This window comes from Triticum urartu, chromosome 5 (assembly GCF_003073215.2).
Source record: "Triticum urartu cultivar G1812 chromosome 5, Tu2.1, whole genome shotgun sequence".
NCBI lineage: Eukaryota > Viridiplantae > Streptophyta > Magnoliopsida > Poales > Poaceae > Triticum > Triticum urartu.
The window spans coordinates 248,573,459-248,588,358 of NC_053026.1; positions in this window are offsets into that span (position 1 = coordinate 248,573,459).

Sequence of the window (14,900 nt, forward strand, 5' to 3'; positions counted from 1 at the left end):
CACTTTCATAATTATCACAATAAGATTCAACACCCTCCAAAAAAGTGGGATCATTAATTCCTAAAGTTGACACTCTTACAAACCCACTTTCATCAATATAATCATCATAAATAGGAGGCATGCTATCATCAAAATAAATTTGCTCATCAAAACTTGGGGGACAAAAAATATCATCTTCATCAAACATAGCATCCCCAAGCTTGTGGCTTTGCATATCATTAGCATCATGGATATTAGAGGAATTCATACTAACAACATTGCAATCAAGGTCATCATTCAAATATTTAGTGCCAAATATTCTAATGCATTCTTCTTCTAACACTTTTGCACAATTATCGGAATCTTATTTTCATGAAAGATATTAAAAAGATGAAGCATATGAGGTACCCTCGATTCCATTTTTTTGTAGTTTTCTTTTATAAACTAAACTAGTGATAAAACAAGAAACAAAAAGATTCGATTGCAAGATCTAAAGATATACCTTCAAGCGCTAACCTCCCCGGCAATGCCGCCAGAAAAGAGCTTGATGTCTACTACACAAGCTTCTTCTTGTAGACATTGTTGGGCCTCCAAGTGCAGAGGTTTGTACAACAGTAGCAAATTTCCCTCAAGTGGATGACCAAAGGTTTATCAATCCGTGGGAGGCGTAGGATGAAGATGGTCTCTCTCAAACAACCCTGCAACCAAATAACAAATAGTCTCTTGTGTACCCAACACACCCAATACAATGGTAAATTCTATAGGTGCACTAGTTCGGCGAAGAGATGGTGATACAAGTGCAATATGGATGGTAGATAAAGGTTTTTGTAATCTGCAAATATAAAAACAGGAAGGTAGCAAGTGGTAAAAGTGAGCGCAAACGGTATTGCAATGCATTGAAACAAGGCCTAGGGTTCACACTTTCACTAGTGCAAGTTCTCTTAACAATAATAGCATAATTGGAAGATATAACTATCCCTCAACATGCAACAAAGAGTAAGAGATTATTGTAGGGTACGAAACCACCTCAAAGTTATTCTTTCTGATCGATCTATTCAAGAGTCCCTAGTAAAATAACACGAAGCTATTCTTTCCTTCGATCTATCCTAGAGTTCGTACTAGAATAACACATTAAGACACAAATCAACCAAAACCCTAATGTCACCTAGATACTCCAATGTCACCTCAAGTATGCGTGGGTATGATTATACGATATGCATCACACAATCTCAGATTCATCTATTCAACCAACACAAAGAACTTCAAAGAGTGCCCCAAAGTTTCTACCGGAGAGTCAAGACGAAAATGTGTGCCAACCCCTATGCATAAGTTCACGAGGTCATGAAACTCGCAAGTTGATCACCAAAACATACATCAAGTGGATCACGTGATATCCCATTGTCACCACAGATAAGCACATGCAAGACATACATCTAGTGTTCTCAAATCCTTAAAGACTCAATCCGATAAAATAACTTCAAAGGGAAAACTCAATTCATCACAAGAGAGTAGAGGGGAAGAAACATCATAAGATCCAAATATAATAGCAAAGCTCGTGATACATCAAGATCGTGCCGACTTAAGAACACGAGAGAGAGAGAGAGAGAGATCAAACACATAGCTACTGGTACATACCCTCAGCCCCGAGGGTGAACTACTCCCTCCTCGACATGGAGAGTGCCTGGATGATGAAGATGGCCATCGGAGAGGGATTCCCCCCTCCGGCAGGGTGCCTGAACGGGTGTAGATTGGTTTTCGGGGGCTAAGGAGGCTTCTGGCAGTGGAACTTCCGATCTAGGTTTCTTTCTGGAAGTTTTGGGTTATATAAGAGGTGTTGGAGTCGGGAACAAGGTAGGGGGGTCTCCGGGCTGTCCACGAAGCAGGGGGACCCGCCCAAGGGGTGGGCGCGCACCCCGCCCTCGTGGGCAGCCCGGGACTCTTCTGGCCCAACTCTTTTACTCCATATCCTTCTTCTGGTCGAAAAATAAGCTCTGTGAAGTTTCAGGTCAATTCGACTCCGCTTGGTTTTCCTTTTCTGCGATACTCAAAAACAAGGAAAAAATAGAAATTGGCACTGGGCTCTAGGTTAATAGGTTAGTCCCAAAAATCATATAAAATAGCTTATAAATGCATATAAAACATCCAAGGTTGATAATATAATAGCATGGAACAATCAAAAATTATAGATACGTTGGAGACGTATCATTCTTCTATATCTTGCAATCAAATTCCTTAATATCAGTGTTTACACCTCATACGTTTATTGCCGTTGAAAACTTAACCTATATTGTCATCAATCACCAAAAAGGGGGATATTGTAAGCGCATATAGTGCCCCTTAGTAATTTTGGTGTATTGAAGACTTATAGGTTAAGGGACTAATGCGTTTGTGCGTGTACACAGGGTTGGGGAACATAGTAATTTCAAAAATATCCTACGCACACGCAATATCCATCTAGGTGATGCATAGCAACGAGAGGGGATAGAGTTGTCCACGTACCCTCGTAGACCGTAAGCGGAAGCATTATGACAACGTGGTTGATGTAGTCATACGTCTTCACGATCCGACCGGTCCTAGCACTGAAGGTACGGCACCTCCGCGATCTGCACACGTTCAGCTCGGTTACGTCCCACAAGCTCTAGATCCAGCTGAGGTCGAGGGAGAGTTTCGTCAGCACGATGGTGTGATGACAGTGATGATGAAGTTACTGACGCAGGGCTTCGCCTAAGCACTACAACGATATGACCGAGGTGGAATTCTGTGGAGGGGGGCACCGCACATGGCTAAACAATCAACTTGTGTGTCTATGGGATGCACCCTTCCCCCGTATATAAAGGAGGGGAGGAGGAGGCCGGTCGGCCCTAGAGGGCGCGCCAAGGGGGGAGGAATCCTCCTCATAGTAGGAGTAGGATTCCTCCTTTCCTAGTCCTACTAGGAGGGGGAAGGAAGGAGAGGGGGAGGGAGAGGGGAAGAGGGGCCGCGCCCCCCTCCCCTAGTCCAATTCAGACTCCCTTGGGGGGGCACCTCCTGGATTCTGCCCTCTCTCTCCCCCTAAAGCCCACTAAGGGCCCAATAACTTCCCGGCGGGGTCCAGTAACCCTCCGGCACTCCGGTTTTATCCGAAACCTCCTAAAACACTTCCGGTGTCCAAACATAGCCATCAAATATATCAATCTTTATGTCTCAACCATTTCGAGACTCCTCATCATGTCCGTGATCACATCCGGGACTCCAAACTACCTTCGGTACATCAAAACACATAAACTCATAATACCAATCGTCACTGAACGTTAAGCGTGCGGAACCTATGGGTTCGAGAACTATGTATACAAGACCGAGACTCATCTTCTGCCAAAAACCAATAGCGGAACCTCAATGCTCATACTGGTTCCAACATATTCTACGAAGATCTTTATCGGCCAAACCGCATAACAACATGCGTTGTTCCCTTTGTCATCGGTATGTTACTTGTCCGAGATTCGATCGTTGGTATCTCAATACCTAGATCAATCTCATTACCGGCAAGTCTCTTAACTCGTTCCGTAATGCATCATCCCGCAACTAACTCATTAGTCACATTTCTTGCAAGGCTTATAGTGATGTGCATTACTGAGAGGGCCCAGAGATACATCTCCGACAATTGGAGTGACAAACCCTAATCTCGATCTATGCCACCTCAACAAACACCATCATAGACACCTATAGAGCATCTTTATAATCACCTAGTTACATTGTGACGTTTGATAGCACACTAAGTGTTCCTCCTGTATTCGGGAGTTGCATAATCTCATAGTCATAGGAACATGTATAAGTTATGAAGAAAGCAATAGCAATAAACTAAATGATCATAGTGCTAAGCTAATGGATGATTCTAGTCCATCACATCATTCCCTAATGATGTGATCCCGTTCATCAAATGACAACACATGTCCATGGCTAGGAAACTTAACCATGTTTGATTAACGAGCTAGTCAAGTAGAGGCATACTAGGGACACTCTGTTTGTCTATGTATTCACACATGTACTAAGTTTCCGGTTAATACAATTCTAGCATGAATAATAAACATTTATCATGATATAAGGAAATATAAATAACAACTCTATTATTGCCTCTAGGGCATATTGCCTTCAGGCCCCACCTGCACTAGAGTCAATAATCTAGTTCACATCGTCATGTGATTTCACACCAATAGTTCACATCTTTATGTGATTAGTTCACATCTTCATGTGACTAATACCCAAAGGGTTTACTTGAGTCAATAACCTAGTTCACATCACTATGTGATTAACACCCAGAGAGTGATCATATTTTGCTTGTGAGAGAAGTTTAGTCTACGGGTCTGCAACATTCAGACCCATATGTATTTTGCAAATTTCTATGTCTACAATACTCTGCACGGAGCTACTCTAGCTAATTACTCCCACTTTCAATATGTATCTAGATCGAGACTTAGAGTCATCTAGATCTGTGTCAAAAGCTTGCATCGACATAACACTTTACGACGAACTCTTTTATCACCTCCATAACCGAGAAATATTTCCTTAGTCCTCTAAGGATAATTTTGACCGGCGTCCAGTGATCTACTCCTAGATCACTATTGTACTCCCTTGCCAAAATCATGCTAAGGTATATAATAGGTCTGGTACACAGCATAGCATACTTTATAGAACCTATGACTGAGGCATAGGGAATGACTTTTCATTCTCTTTCTATTTTCCGCCGTGGTCGGGTTGTGAGTCTTTACTCAACTTCACACCTTGCAACACAGACAAGAACTCCTTCTTTGACTGATCCATTTTGAACTCCATCAAAATCTTGTTAAGGTATGTACTCATTGAAAAAACTTATCAAGCGTCTTGATCTATATCTATAGATTTTGATGCTCAATATGTAAGAAGCTTTATCGAGGTATTTCTTTGAAAAACTCCTTTCAAACACTCCTTTATGCTTTCCAGAAAATTCTACATCATTTCTGATCAACAATATGTTATCCACATATAATATTAGAAATGCTACAGAGCTCCCACTCACTTTCTTATAAATACATGCTTCTCTAAAAGTCTGTATAAAACCATATGCTTTGATCACACTATCAAAGCGTATATTCCAACTCCTAGAGGCTTGCACCAGTCCATAAATGGATTGCTAGAGCTTGCACACTTTGTTAGTACCTCTTGGATCGACAAAACCTTCTGGTCGCATCATATACAACACTTCTTTAAGATATCCATTAAGGAATGCAGTTTTGACATCCATTTACCAAATTTCATAATCATGAAATGCGGAAATTGCTAACATGATTCGGACAGACTTAAGCATCGCTATGGGTGAGAAGGTCTCATCATAGTCAACTCTTTGAACTTGTCAAAAACCTTTCGCAACAAGTTGAGCTTTGTAGACAGTAACATTACCATCAGGGTCAGTCTTCTTCTTGAAGATCCATTTATTCTCTATGGCTCACCGATCATCGGGCAAGTCAATCAAAGTCCATACTTTGTTTTCATACATGTATCCTATCTCAGATTTCATGGCCTCAAGCCATTTCGCAGAATCTGGGCTCATCATCGCTTCCTCATAGTTCGTAGGTTCATCATGGTCTAGTAACATGACTTCCAGAACAGGATTACCGTACCACTCTAGTGCGGACCGTACTCTGGTTGACCTATGAGGTTCGGTAGTAACTTTATTTGAAGTTTCATGATCATCATCATTAGCTTCCTCACTAATTAGTGTAGGAATCACTGGAACTGATTTCTGTGATGAACTACTTTCCAATTCGGGAGAAGGTATAATTACCTCATCAAGTTCTAATTTCCTCCCACTCACTTCTTTCGAGAGAAACTCCTTCTCTAGAAAGGATCCATCCTTAGCAACGAATATCTTGCCTTCAGATCTGTGATAGAAGGTGTACCCAACAGTCTCCTTTGGGTATCCTATGAAGATACATTTCTCCGATTTGGGTTCGTGCTTATCAGGTTTATGCTTTTTCACATAAGCATCGCAACCCCAAACTTTAGGAAACGACAACTTGGGTTTCTTGCCAAACCACATTTCATAAGGTGTCGTCTCAACGGATTTTGATGTTGCCCTATTTAACGTGAATGCAGCCGTCTCTAAAGCATAACCCCAAAACGATAGCGGTAAATCAGTAAGAGACATCATAGATTGCACCATATATAATAAAGTGCGGTTACGACATTTGGACACACCATTACGCTGTGGTGTTCCAGGTGGCGTGAGTTGCGAAACTATTCGACATTGTTTCAACTGAAGGCCAAACTCATAACTCAAATATTTCGTCTCCGCGATCAGATCATAGAAACTTTATTTTCTTGTTACGATGATTCTCCACTTCACTCTGAAATTCTTTGAACTTTTCAAATGTTTCAGACTTGTGATATACCCATATCTGCTCAAATCATCTGTGAAGGTCAAAAAATAATGATACCGACCGAGAGCCTCAACACTAATTGGACCGCACACATCAGTATATATTATTTCCAACAAGTCTGTTGCTCTCTCCATTGTTCCGAAGAATGGAGTCTTAGTCATCTTGCCCATGAGGCATGGTTCGCAAGCATCAAGTGATTCCAAAAGTCCATCAGCATGGAGTTTCTTCATGCGCTGTACACCAATATGACCTAAACGGTAGTGCCACATATAAGTTCCACTATCATTATTAACTTTGCCTCTTTTGGCTTCAATATTGTGAATATGTGTATCACTATGATCAAGATTCAATAAACCATTATATTGAGTGTATGACCATAGAAGGTTTTATTCATGTAAATAGAACAACAATTACTCTTTGACTTAAATGAACAACTATATTGCAATAAACATGATCCAATCATACTTATGCTCAACGCAAACACCAAATAACATTTATTTTAGGTTCAACACTAATCTCGAAGGTAAAGGGAGTGTGCGATGGTGATCTTATCAACCTTGGAATCACTTCCAACACACATTGTCACCTCGCCCTCAACTAGTTTCTGTTCATTTTTTAACTCCTGTTTCAAGTTACTAATCATAGCAACTGAACCAGTATCAAATACCCTGGGGTTACTATGAACACTAGTAAAGTACACATCAGTAACATGTATGTCAAATATACTTTTGTTCACTTTGCCATCCTTCTTATCCGCCAAGTATTTGGGGTAGTTCCGCTTCTAGTGACCATTCCCTTTGCAGTAGAAGCACTCAGTTTCAGGCTTAGGTCTAGCTTTGGGCTTCTTCACGGGAGTGGCAACTTGCTTGCCATTCTTCTTGAAGTTCCCTTTCTTTCCCTTGCCCTTTTACTTGAAACTAGTGGTCTTGTCAACCATCAACACTTGATGCTTTTTCTTGATTTCTACCTTCGCCAATTTCAACATCGCAAAGAGCTTGGGAATCATTTCCGTTATCCCTTGCATATTATAGTTCATCATGAAGTTCTAGTAACTTGGTGATAGTGGCTAGAAAACTCTGTCAATCACTATCTTATCTAGAATATTAACTCCCACTTGATTCAAGTGATTGTAGTACTCAGACATTCTGTGCACATGCTCACTAGCTGAGCTATTCTCCTCCATCTTGTAGGCAAAGTACTTATCGGAGGTCTCATACCTCTCGATTTGAGCATGAGTCTGAAATACCAATTTCAGCTCTTGGAACATCTTATATGCTTTGTGGCATTCAAAACATTTTTGAATAACTGGTTCTAAGCCGTAAATTATGGCGCACTAAACTATCAAGTAGTCATCATACTGATCTTGCCAAAAGTTCCTAACGTTTGCATCTGCTCCTGCAACAGGTCTGTCACCTAGCGGTGCATCAAGGATATAATTCTTCTGTGCAGCAATGAGGATAATCCTCAGATCACGGATCTAGTCCGCATCATTGCTAATAACATCTTTCAACATAGTTTTCTCTAGGAACATATCATAAATAAAACGGGGAAGCTATACGCGAGCAATTGATCTACAACATAGATATGCAAATACTATCAGGACTAAGTTCATGATAAATTTAAGCTTAGTTAATCATATTACTTAAGAACTCCCACTTAGATAGACATCCCTCTAGTCATCTAAATGATCACGTGATCCATATCAACTAAACCATGTCTGATCATCACTGAGATGGAGTAGTTTTCAATGGTGAACATCACCATGTTGACCATATCTACTATATGATTCACGCTCGACCTTTCGGTCTCAGTGTTCCGAGGCCATATCTGCATATGCTAGGCTCGTCAAGTTTAACCCGAGTATTCTGTGTGTGCAAAACTGGCTTGCACCCGTTGTATGTGAACGTAGAGCTTATCACACCCGATCATCACGTGGTGTCTCGTCACGAAGAACTGTAGCAATGGTGCATACTCAGGGAGAACACTTATACCTTGAAATTTAGTGATAGATTATCTTATAATGCTACCGCCGAACTAAGCAAAATAAGATGCATAAAGGATAAACATCACATGCAATCAATATAAGTGATATGATATGGCCATCATCATCTTGTGCCTTTGATCTCCATCTCCAAAGCACTGTCATGATCATCATCGTCACCGGCTTGACACCTTGATCTCCATCGAAGCATCATTGTCGTCTCGCCAACTATTGCTTCTACGACCGTCGCTACCGCTTAGTGATAAAGTAAAGCAATTACATGGCGATTGCATTTCATACAATAAAGCGACAACCATATGGCTCCTGCCAGTTGTCGATAACTCTGTTACAAAACATAATCATCTCGTACAATAAAATTTAGCATCATTTCTTGACCATATCACATCACAACCTTCCCTGCAAAAACAAGTTAGACGTCCTCTACTTTGTTGTTGCAAGTTTTACGTGGCTGCTACGAGCTTCTAGCAAGAACCGTTCTTACCTATGCATCAAAACCACCACGTTGTATAGTGATTGCTTTTTGATCTTCAGAACGAACCCTGTTCATTGAATCCGATTCAACTAAAGTTGGAGAAACTGACACCCGCCAGCCACCTGTGTGCAAAGTACGTCGGTAGAACCAATCTCATGAACGCGGTCATGTAATGTCGGTCTGGGCCGCTTCATCCAACAATACCGCCGAATCAAGAAACAACTAGTGACGGCAAGCAATATGTATATACCCACGCCCACAACTCCTTTGTGTTCTACTCGTGCATATAACATCTACGCATAGACCTGTCTCGGATGCCACCGTTGGGGAACGTAGTAATTTCGAAAATTTCCTACGCACACGCAAGATCCATCTAGGTGATGCATAGCAATGAGAGGGGATAGAGTTGTCCACGTACCCTCGTAGACCGTAAGCGGAAGCGTTATGACAATGCGGTTGATGTAGTCGTACGTCTTCACGATCCGACCGATCCTAGCATGGAAGGTACGGCACCTCCGGGATCTGCACACGTTCAGCTCGGTGACGTCCCACGAACTCTAGATCCATCTTAGGTCGAGGGAGAGTTTCATTAGCATGACGGCGTGATGACGGTGATGAAGAAGTTACCGGCGCAGGGCTTCGCCTAAGCACTACAAGGATATGGCCGAGGTGGAATTCTGTGGAGGGGGGCACCGCACACGGCTAAACAATCAAATTGTGTTCTGTGGGGTTCCCCCTTCCCTCGTATATAAAGGAGGGGAGGAGGAGTCCGGCCGGCCCTAGAGGGCGCGCCAAGGGGGGAGGAATCCTCCTCCTAGTAGGAGTAGGATTCCTCCTTTCCTAGTCCTACTAGGAGGGGGAAGGAAGGAGAGGGGGGGAGAGGGAAAGAGGGCCCGCGCCCCCCTCTCCTAGTCCAATTCGGACTCCCTTGGGGGGGGGGCACCTCCTGGCTGCTGCCCTCTCTCTCCCCTAAAGCCCACTAAGGGCCCAATAACTACCCGGGGGGTTCCGGTAACCCTCCGACACTCCGGTTTTATCCAAAACCTCCCGGAACACATCCGGTGTCCGAACTTAGCCGTCCAATATATCAATCTTTATGTCTCGACCATTTCGAGACTCCTCGTCATGTCAGTGATCACATCCGGGACTCCGAACTACCTTCTGTACATCAAAACACATAAACTCATAATACCGATCGTCAGTGAACGTTAAGCGTGCGGACCCTACGGGTTCGAGAACTATGTAGACATGACCGGTACTCATCTCAGGTCAATAACCGATAGCAGAACCTGGATGCTCATATTGGTTCCTACATATTCTACGAAGATCTTCATCAGTCAAACCGCATAACAACATACATTATTCTCTTTGTCATCGGTATGTTACTTGTCCGAGATTCGATAGTCGGTATCTCAATACCTAGTTCAATCTCGTTACCGTCAACTCTCTTTACTCGTTCCGTAATGCATCATCCCGCAACTAACTCATTAGTCACATTGCTTGCTAGGCTTATAGTGATGTGCATTATCGAGAGGGCCCAGAGATACCTCTCCGACAATCGGAGTGACAAATCCTAATCTCGATCTATGCCAACTCAACAAACACCATCGGAGACACCTGTAGAGCATCTTTATAATCACCCAGTTACATTGTGACGTTTGATAGCACACTAAGTGTTCCTATGGTATTCGGGAGTTGCATAATCTCATAGTCATAGGAACATGTATTAGTTATGAAGAAAGCAATAGCAATAAACTAAACGATCATAGTGCTAAGCTAATGGATGGGCCTAGTCCATCACATCATTCTCTAATGATGTGATCCCGTTCATCAAATGACAACACATGTCCATGGCTAGGAAACCTAACCATCTTTGATTAAAGAGCTAGTCAAGTAGAGGCATACTAGGTACACTCTGTTTGTCTATGTATTCACACATGTACTAAGTTTCCGGTTAATACAATTCTAGCATGAATAAAAAAGATTTATCATGATATAAGGAAATATAAATAACAACTTTATTATTGCCTCTAGGGCATATTTCCTTCACACAGGTCTATAAGTCTATGAGGAGTTTCATATTTACGATGAAAGTCGACCCCTAAAAATGAATGTCTTCAGGTGAAGATGTTGGTTTTCTTGAAGACTTTGAAAGTGAAGAAATTGGTGTGACCTTGAAGGATTATGAAGCGTGAAGACTTTTGTTTACGTAGTTTCATTTTCTCTTTCTTGAGTCATAGGCAACACCGTAGTGTTAAAGGGGTTCGAGGTAAAACTGAGGAAAAGTTTCCAAGTGATGCTCATCTCAAAATACTACACATACCCAATCCTTTCGAGTGAAGCCATTGGAAATCTCATACAGTTCAGTCAATTTCTTTAGTGACAAAGACAAAGTTCTTTTGGTCTCTAAGGAATTTGTTCTGACTGAGGAGTTAGGAATTGGCCAGTGCGAATTGCCTACAAGTAAGGAACATGATAGCCCTGAGGAATTTGATACTCAAATATCTGACCATTGCTGTGCTATGCGCCAGCTGTCCCAAAATATCTACCCACCTAGTGGTCATATCATTGAAGGGAATTTATGTCTTATCATGTCGGACTGCTCCCTAGGCTATAAATAGCCACCCCTACAACCACTAGTTGGTTGGCTGCTCCGAGAGAAACTAACACTTGTCATTGAGAGCATCCCATCCTCTGAGGACTTTGAGCGGAAATCATCAAGTGAGGAAAAACCCAAACCCAAACACCTACAAACCAAAGTGATTGAGCATCACTGAAGAGATTGTTCCTGTATGGACCCGACGGTTGTTACCTTTGAGGATTGTGCATCCTCCAGACGGTTAGGCATCATGGTCTAGAGCATCTAAGAGGGAATTGTGGATCGCCGAGTGACCGAGTCTGTGAAGGTTTGGAAGTCACTTGAAGACTTACCACGAGTGGTTGGGTGACATCTGTGTGACCTTAGCTCAAGGAGAAATACGGTGAGGACTGTGTGTCCGAGACTGTGTGTCCTTAGGTTTAAATACCTAGCCGCTCCAACCAGATGTACGACTGTCATAGTAGTTGGAACTGGTCTACCAAATCATCGTCTTCACCAGCTACTGGTTCTATTTCCTCAACCCTTCCATTTCCTCATTCATGTGTTGATGAACTTGATCGTTACTATTTGAAGACTTTGACTGAAGACTTTCTCAATTTCCTCAGTCCTAATTCTTCATTCACTTTTGTCTTCAGCCTGCTTATCCTATTTATACGCTTCTTGTACTTAGTGCTCCTTTTCATTTCATCATGATGACTGTGCTACTACTGTGTTACGCTTGCATCTGAGTACTTATTCCGCTGCTAGTTGTTCGTGACTTAGGTATTTCCTCACATAGAAATTCCTCGGTGACAAATTTGTAAAAATCGCCTACTCACCCCCCTCTAGTCGATATAATGCACTTTCATGTGTCGAACATGATTGTAGGTGATGAGGACATCAATACCATTGTTACACCCACAACCCCTATTGATATACATACTGGACCAATTACTAGAGCTCGTGCACGCCAATTAAATTACCAGGTACTTTCGTTTCTTGGTAACGATTCTAATGTTCATGAGAATATGATGCAACCTAAATTGGATACATTTGTTTTGCTTACAAATGAAGGGCCTAGCTTGGACAAGAAAGATGAACCTTGGAGCATGTTCAAGCATGGAGATGATGGCGTGCGCAAGGGGAACAAGAACGGAGTTAAAATTGATGATTCCAGGACTTTGAAGCCACCATAATGAGTGCATGAAGCCTTGGACGAAATATAAAAAAGATGTCACTTCATAAATTTCGTCCAGAGGCTATTCTAGGTCCTGCGTCACCTTATTTTTGGGCCAGGCCCATGTAATTTCGAAATACTTGATTATAGTCTGTTTTTAGAGTCCGTATGTTTGGGGAAACAAGGGTTAGGGTTACTTTCGGACCCCTCCTCCAAGGGCCACGAAATTCCCCCTCTCTCTCCTCCATATATACAGCCCTTAGGGCATCGTTTAGACTTTGGGTTTTGTTTAGATTAAAAGTTCGCCGTAGCTGCAACTTCGCGTACTTCGTTTGTGTTCAACGACCAGACAAAGGCGTCACAGAACCCCACCTTCATTAATAAATCTTTCCTCTTATATTCGCAATACCCAGATTGCAATCTAAGTTTCTTGCTCGTTCTTCGTTTCCTCACCGGAAACAGACCCTCGTGGTCAAGTTGATCGTGCTCTGGCGTGGTCAATAACCCCTCGGAAGTTGGTTAAGCGATTGCTAAGGCGTGACGTCTCGCACGTTCGTAGTCGGATCGTCAAGGTCGACTCCCATAGAACACGATAGCGACCATCTCATCGAAACATCGGGACACCTTCACCTCTATCACGTGGTATCAGATTTTCAGGTTGCTCGGTGAGATTTTACAATTTTTCATAGTTTAGATCGAGTCTATTCTTCATACCAACAGTCCACAAAAAAGCCACAAAAAAATTAGGGTTAGTTCATCATATATGAACCAATCTGAGCCTCTGCATAATCTTTTTAGGGTTTTTGCTTTGTTGAATTTGCGATTGCATCGTCGTGTCTAGTTGCTGGTCTTAGCGTCTAGTCTTTTAGAGTTTTGAGTTCTGGTCATAAGTTGTCACGCCGCCGCCGCACCATCATCATCGCCCCTGCCATCTACCACCACCGTTTGTCCGCCACCGATCCGTATCCATATACCACCACCAATCCGTATTCATATACCAGCACCGATCCGTATCCATATACAACCACCGCTACCACCATCGCTGCCATATAGAAACATCGCTGCCATATCCTACCACCGTATATCCACCACCAATCCGAGTTCCTTTCATATTAGGTTTGTTTTCGAGATCCATCTATTTTCCCATTCGTGTTTCCTTGCCTGAGTAGGTTTCAGAAAAAAAAAGTCTGGAGACCCCCGGGCAGTTTTTAGGTCAAAAGTTTCGCAGGCAAAAATATTTTTTCCCTATCCTATTTTTAGGCTTTTCTGAGTCTTTTGAGTCATGTGCCATGATAGTGATTTTTGTCACACTTTTTCATCATCGTTGCCCTGATTTCCGAAAAAATAGTCAAAAACTTTTCGTGGCCATCCTGTCAGTTTGACCAGGGAAGAGTTTTGAGACACTTGCCATTATAGTGATTTTTCCCCAAAAAAGAGCGCAAAAAAAGAGGAGCGCCAAAAAAATATAGTTTTTTTTCAGAGTGTGCTTTTCCCTTGTTTACGTGCCGCGTCGTGATTTTGTTTGTGTTCTAGGCTCGCGTCTCTAGTACGGTCTAGCCTAGGACCAGCACAGTACCGTCATTGAGAGTTTATTCGACTTTGCATCTCTGAATTGATTATTGCTTACCCTTTTTGGCTACCATATTATAAGCCTTCCTAGCTCCACATACATCTATGTCGTGCGTTTGACTCTCCCTAGTAATCGCTCAATCCAAGATTTGAGAGTTTTGACTACAATGGTTGTCGATCACCGCCTGCTGCTAGGTAAGAACTGGTAAGAATTTGAGATTTGCTTGACGGATTTGCGACACCCACTACCACCTCTTGTTAGTAGTCTGTAGGATCATATTCTTGTGTGTTTCTATTACTGTTAACCATGGCAGGATCACAAGCCGATGAGATTGACTGGGAGAACTTGACGAACAAGGAGCTTCATGATAAGTTTCAGCAAATGATGAGTGGACAGGTGCAAGACGTGCTAAACAGATTTGAAGAGGCCATGGAGAAGATAGATGGCATGGAGAAGACATTCGAAACAAAGCTCGATAACAAGTTTAATGAATTGCTCACGTGTCTTCCACCACCACCACTGGCTGCACCTAACGCACCTCTACAACAACAACAACAACAACAACAGCTTCAGCTTCCAAATCAAGTGGGACGGGCACTGCGCGTTCCCCTTGAGCCCGGTTAAAATTCTGGTGCCGCTGTTGATGCTTCTGTAGCTCCTGCTAGTATTGCGGAGGTGGAGGACCATTTCGAGGATGAGGTTGATCAAAATCAGAACTACGTGCAACCAC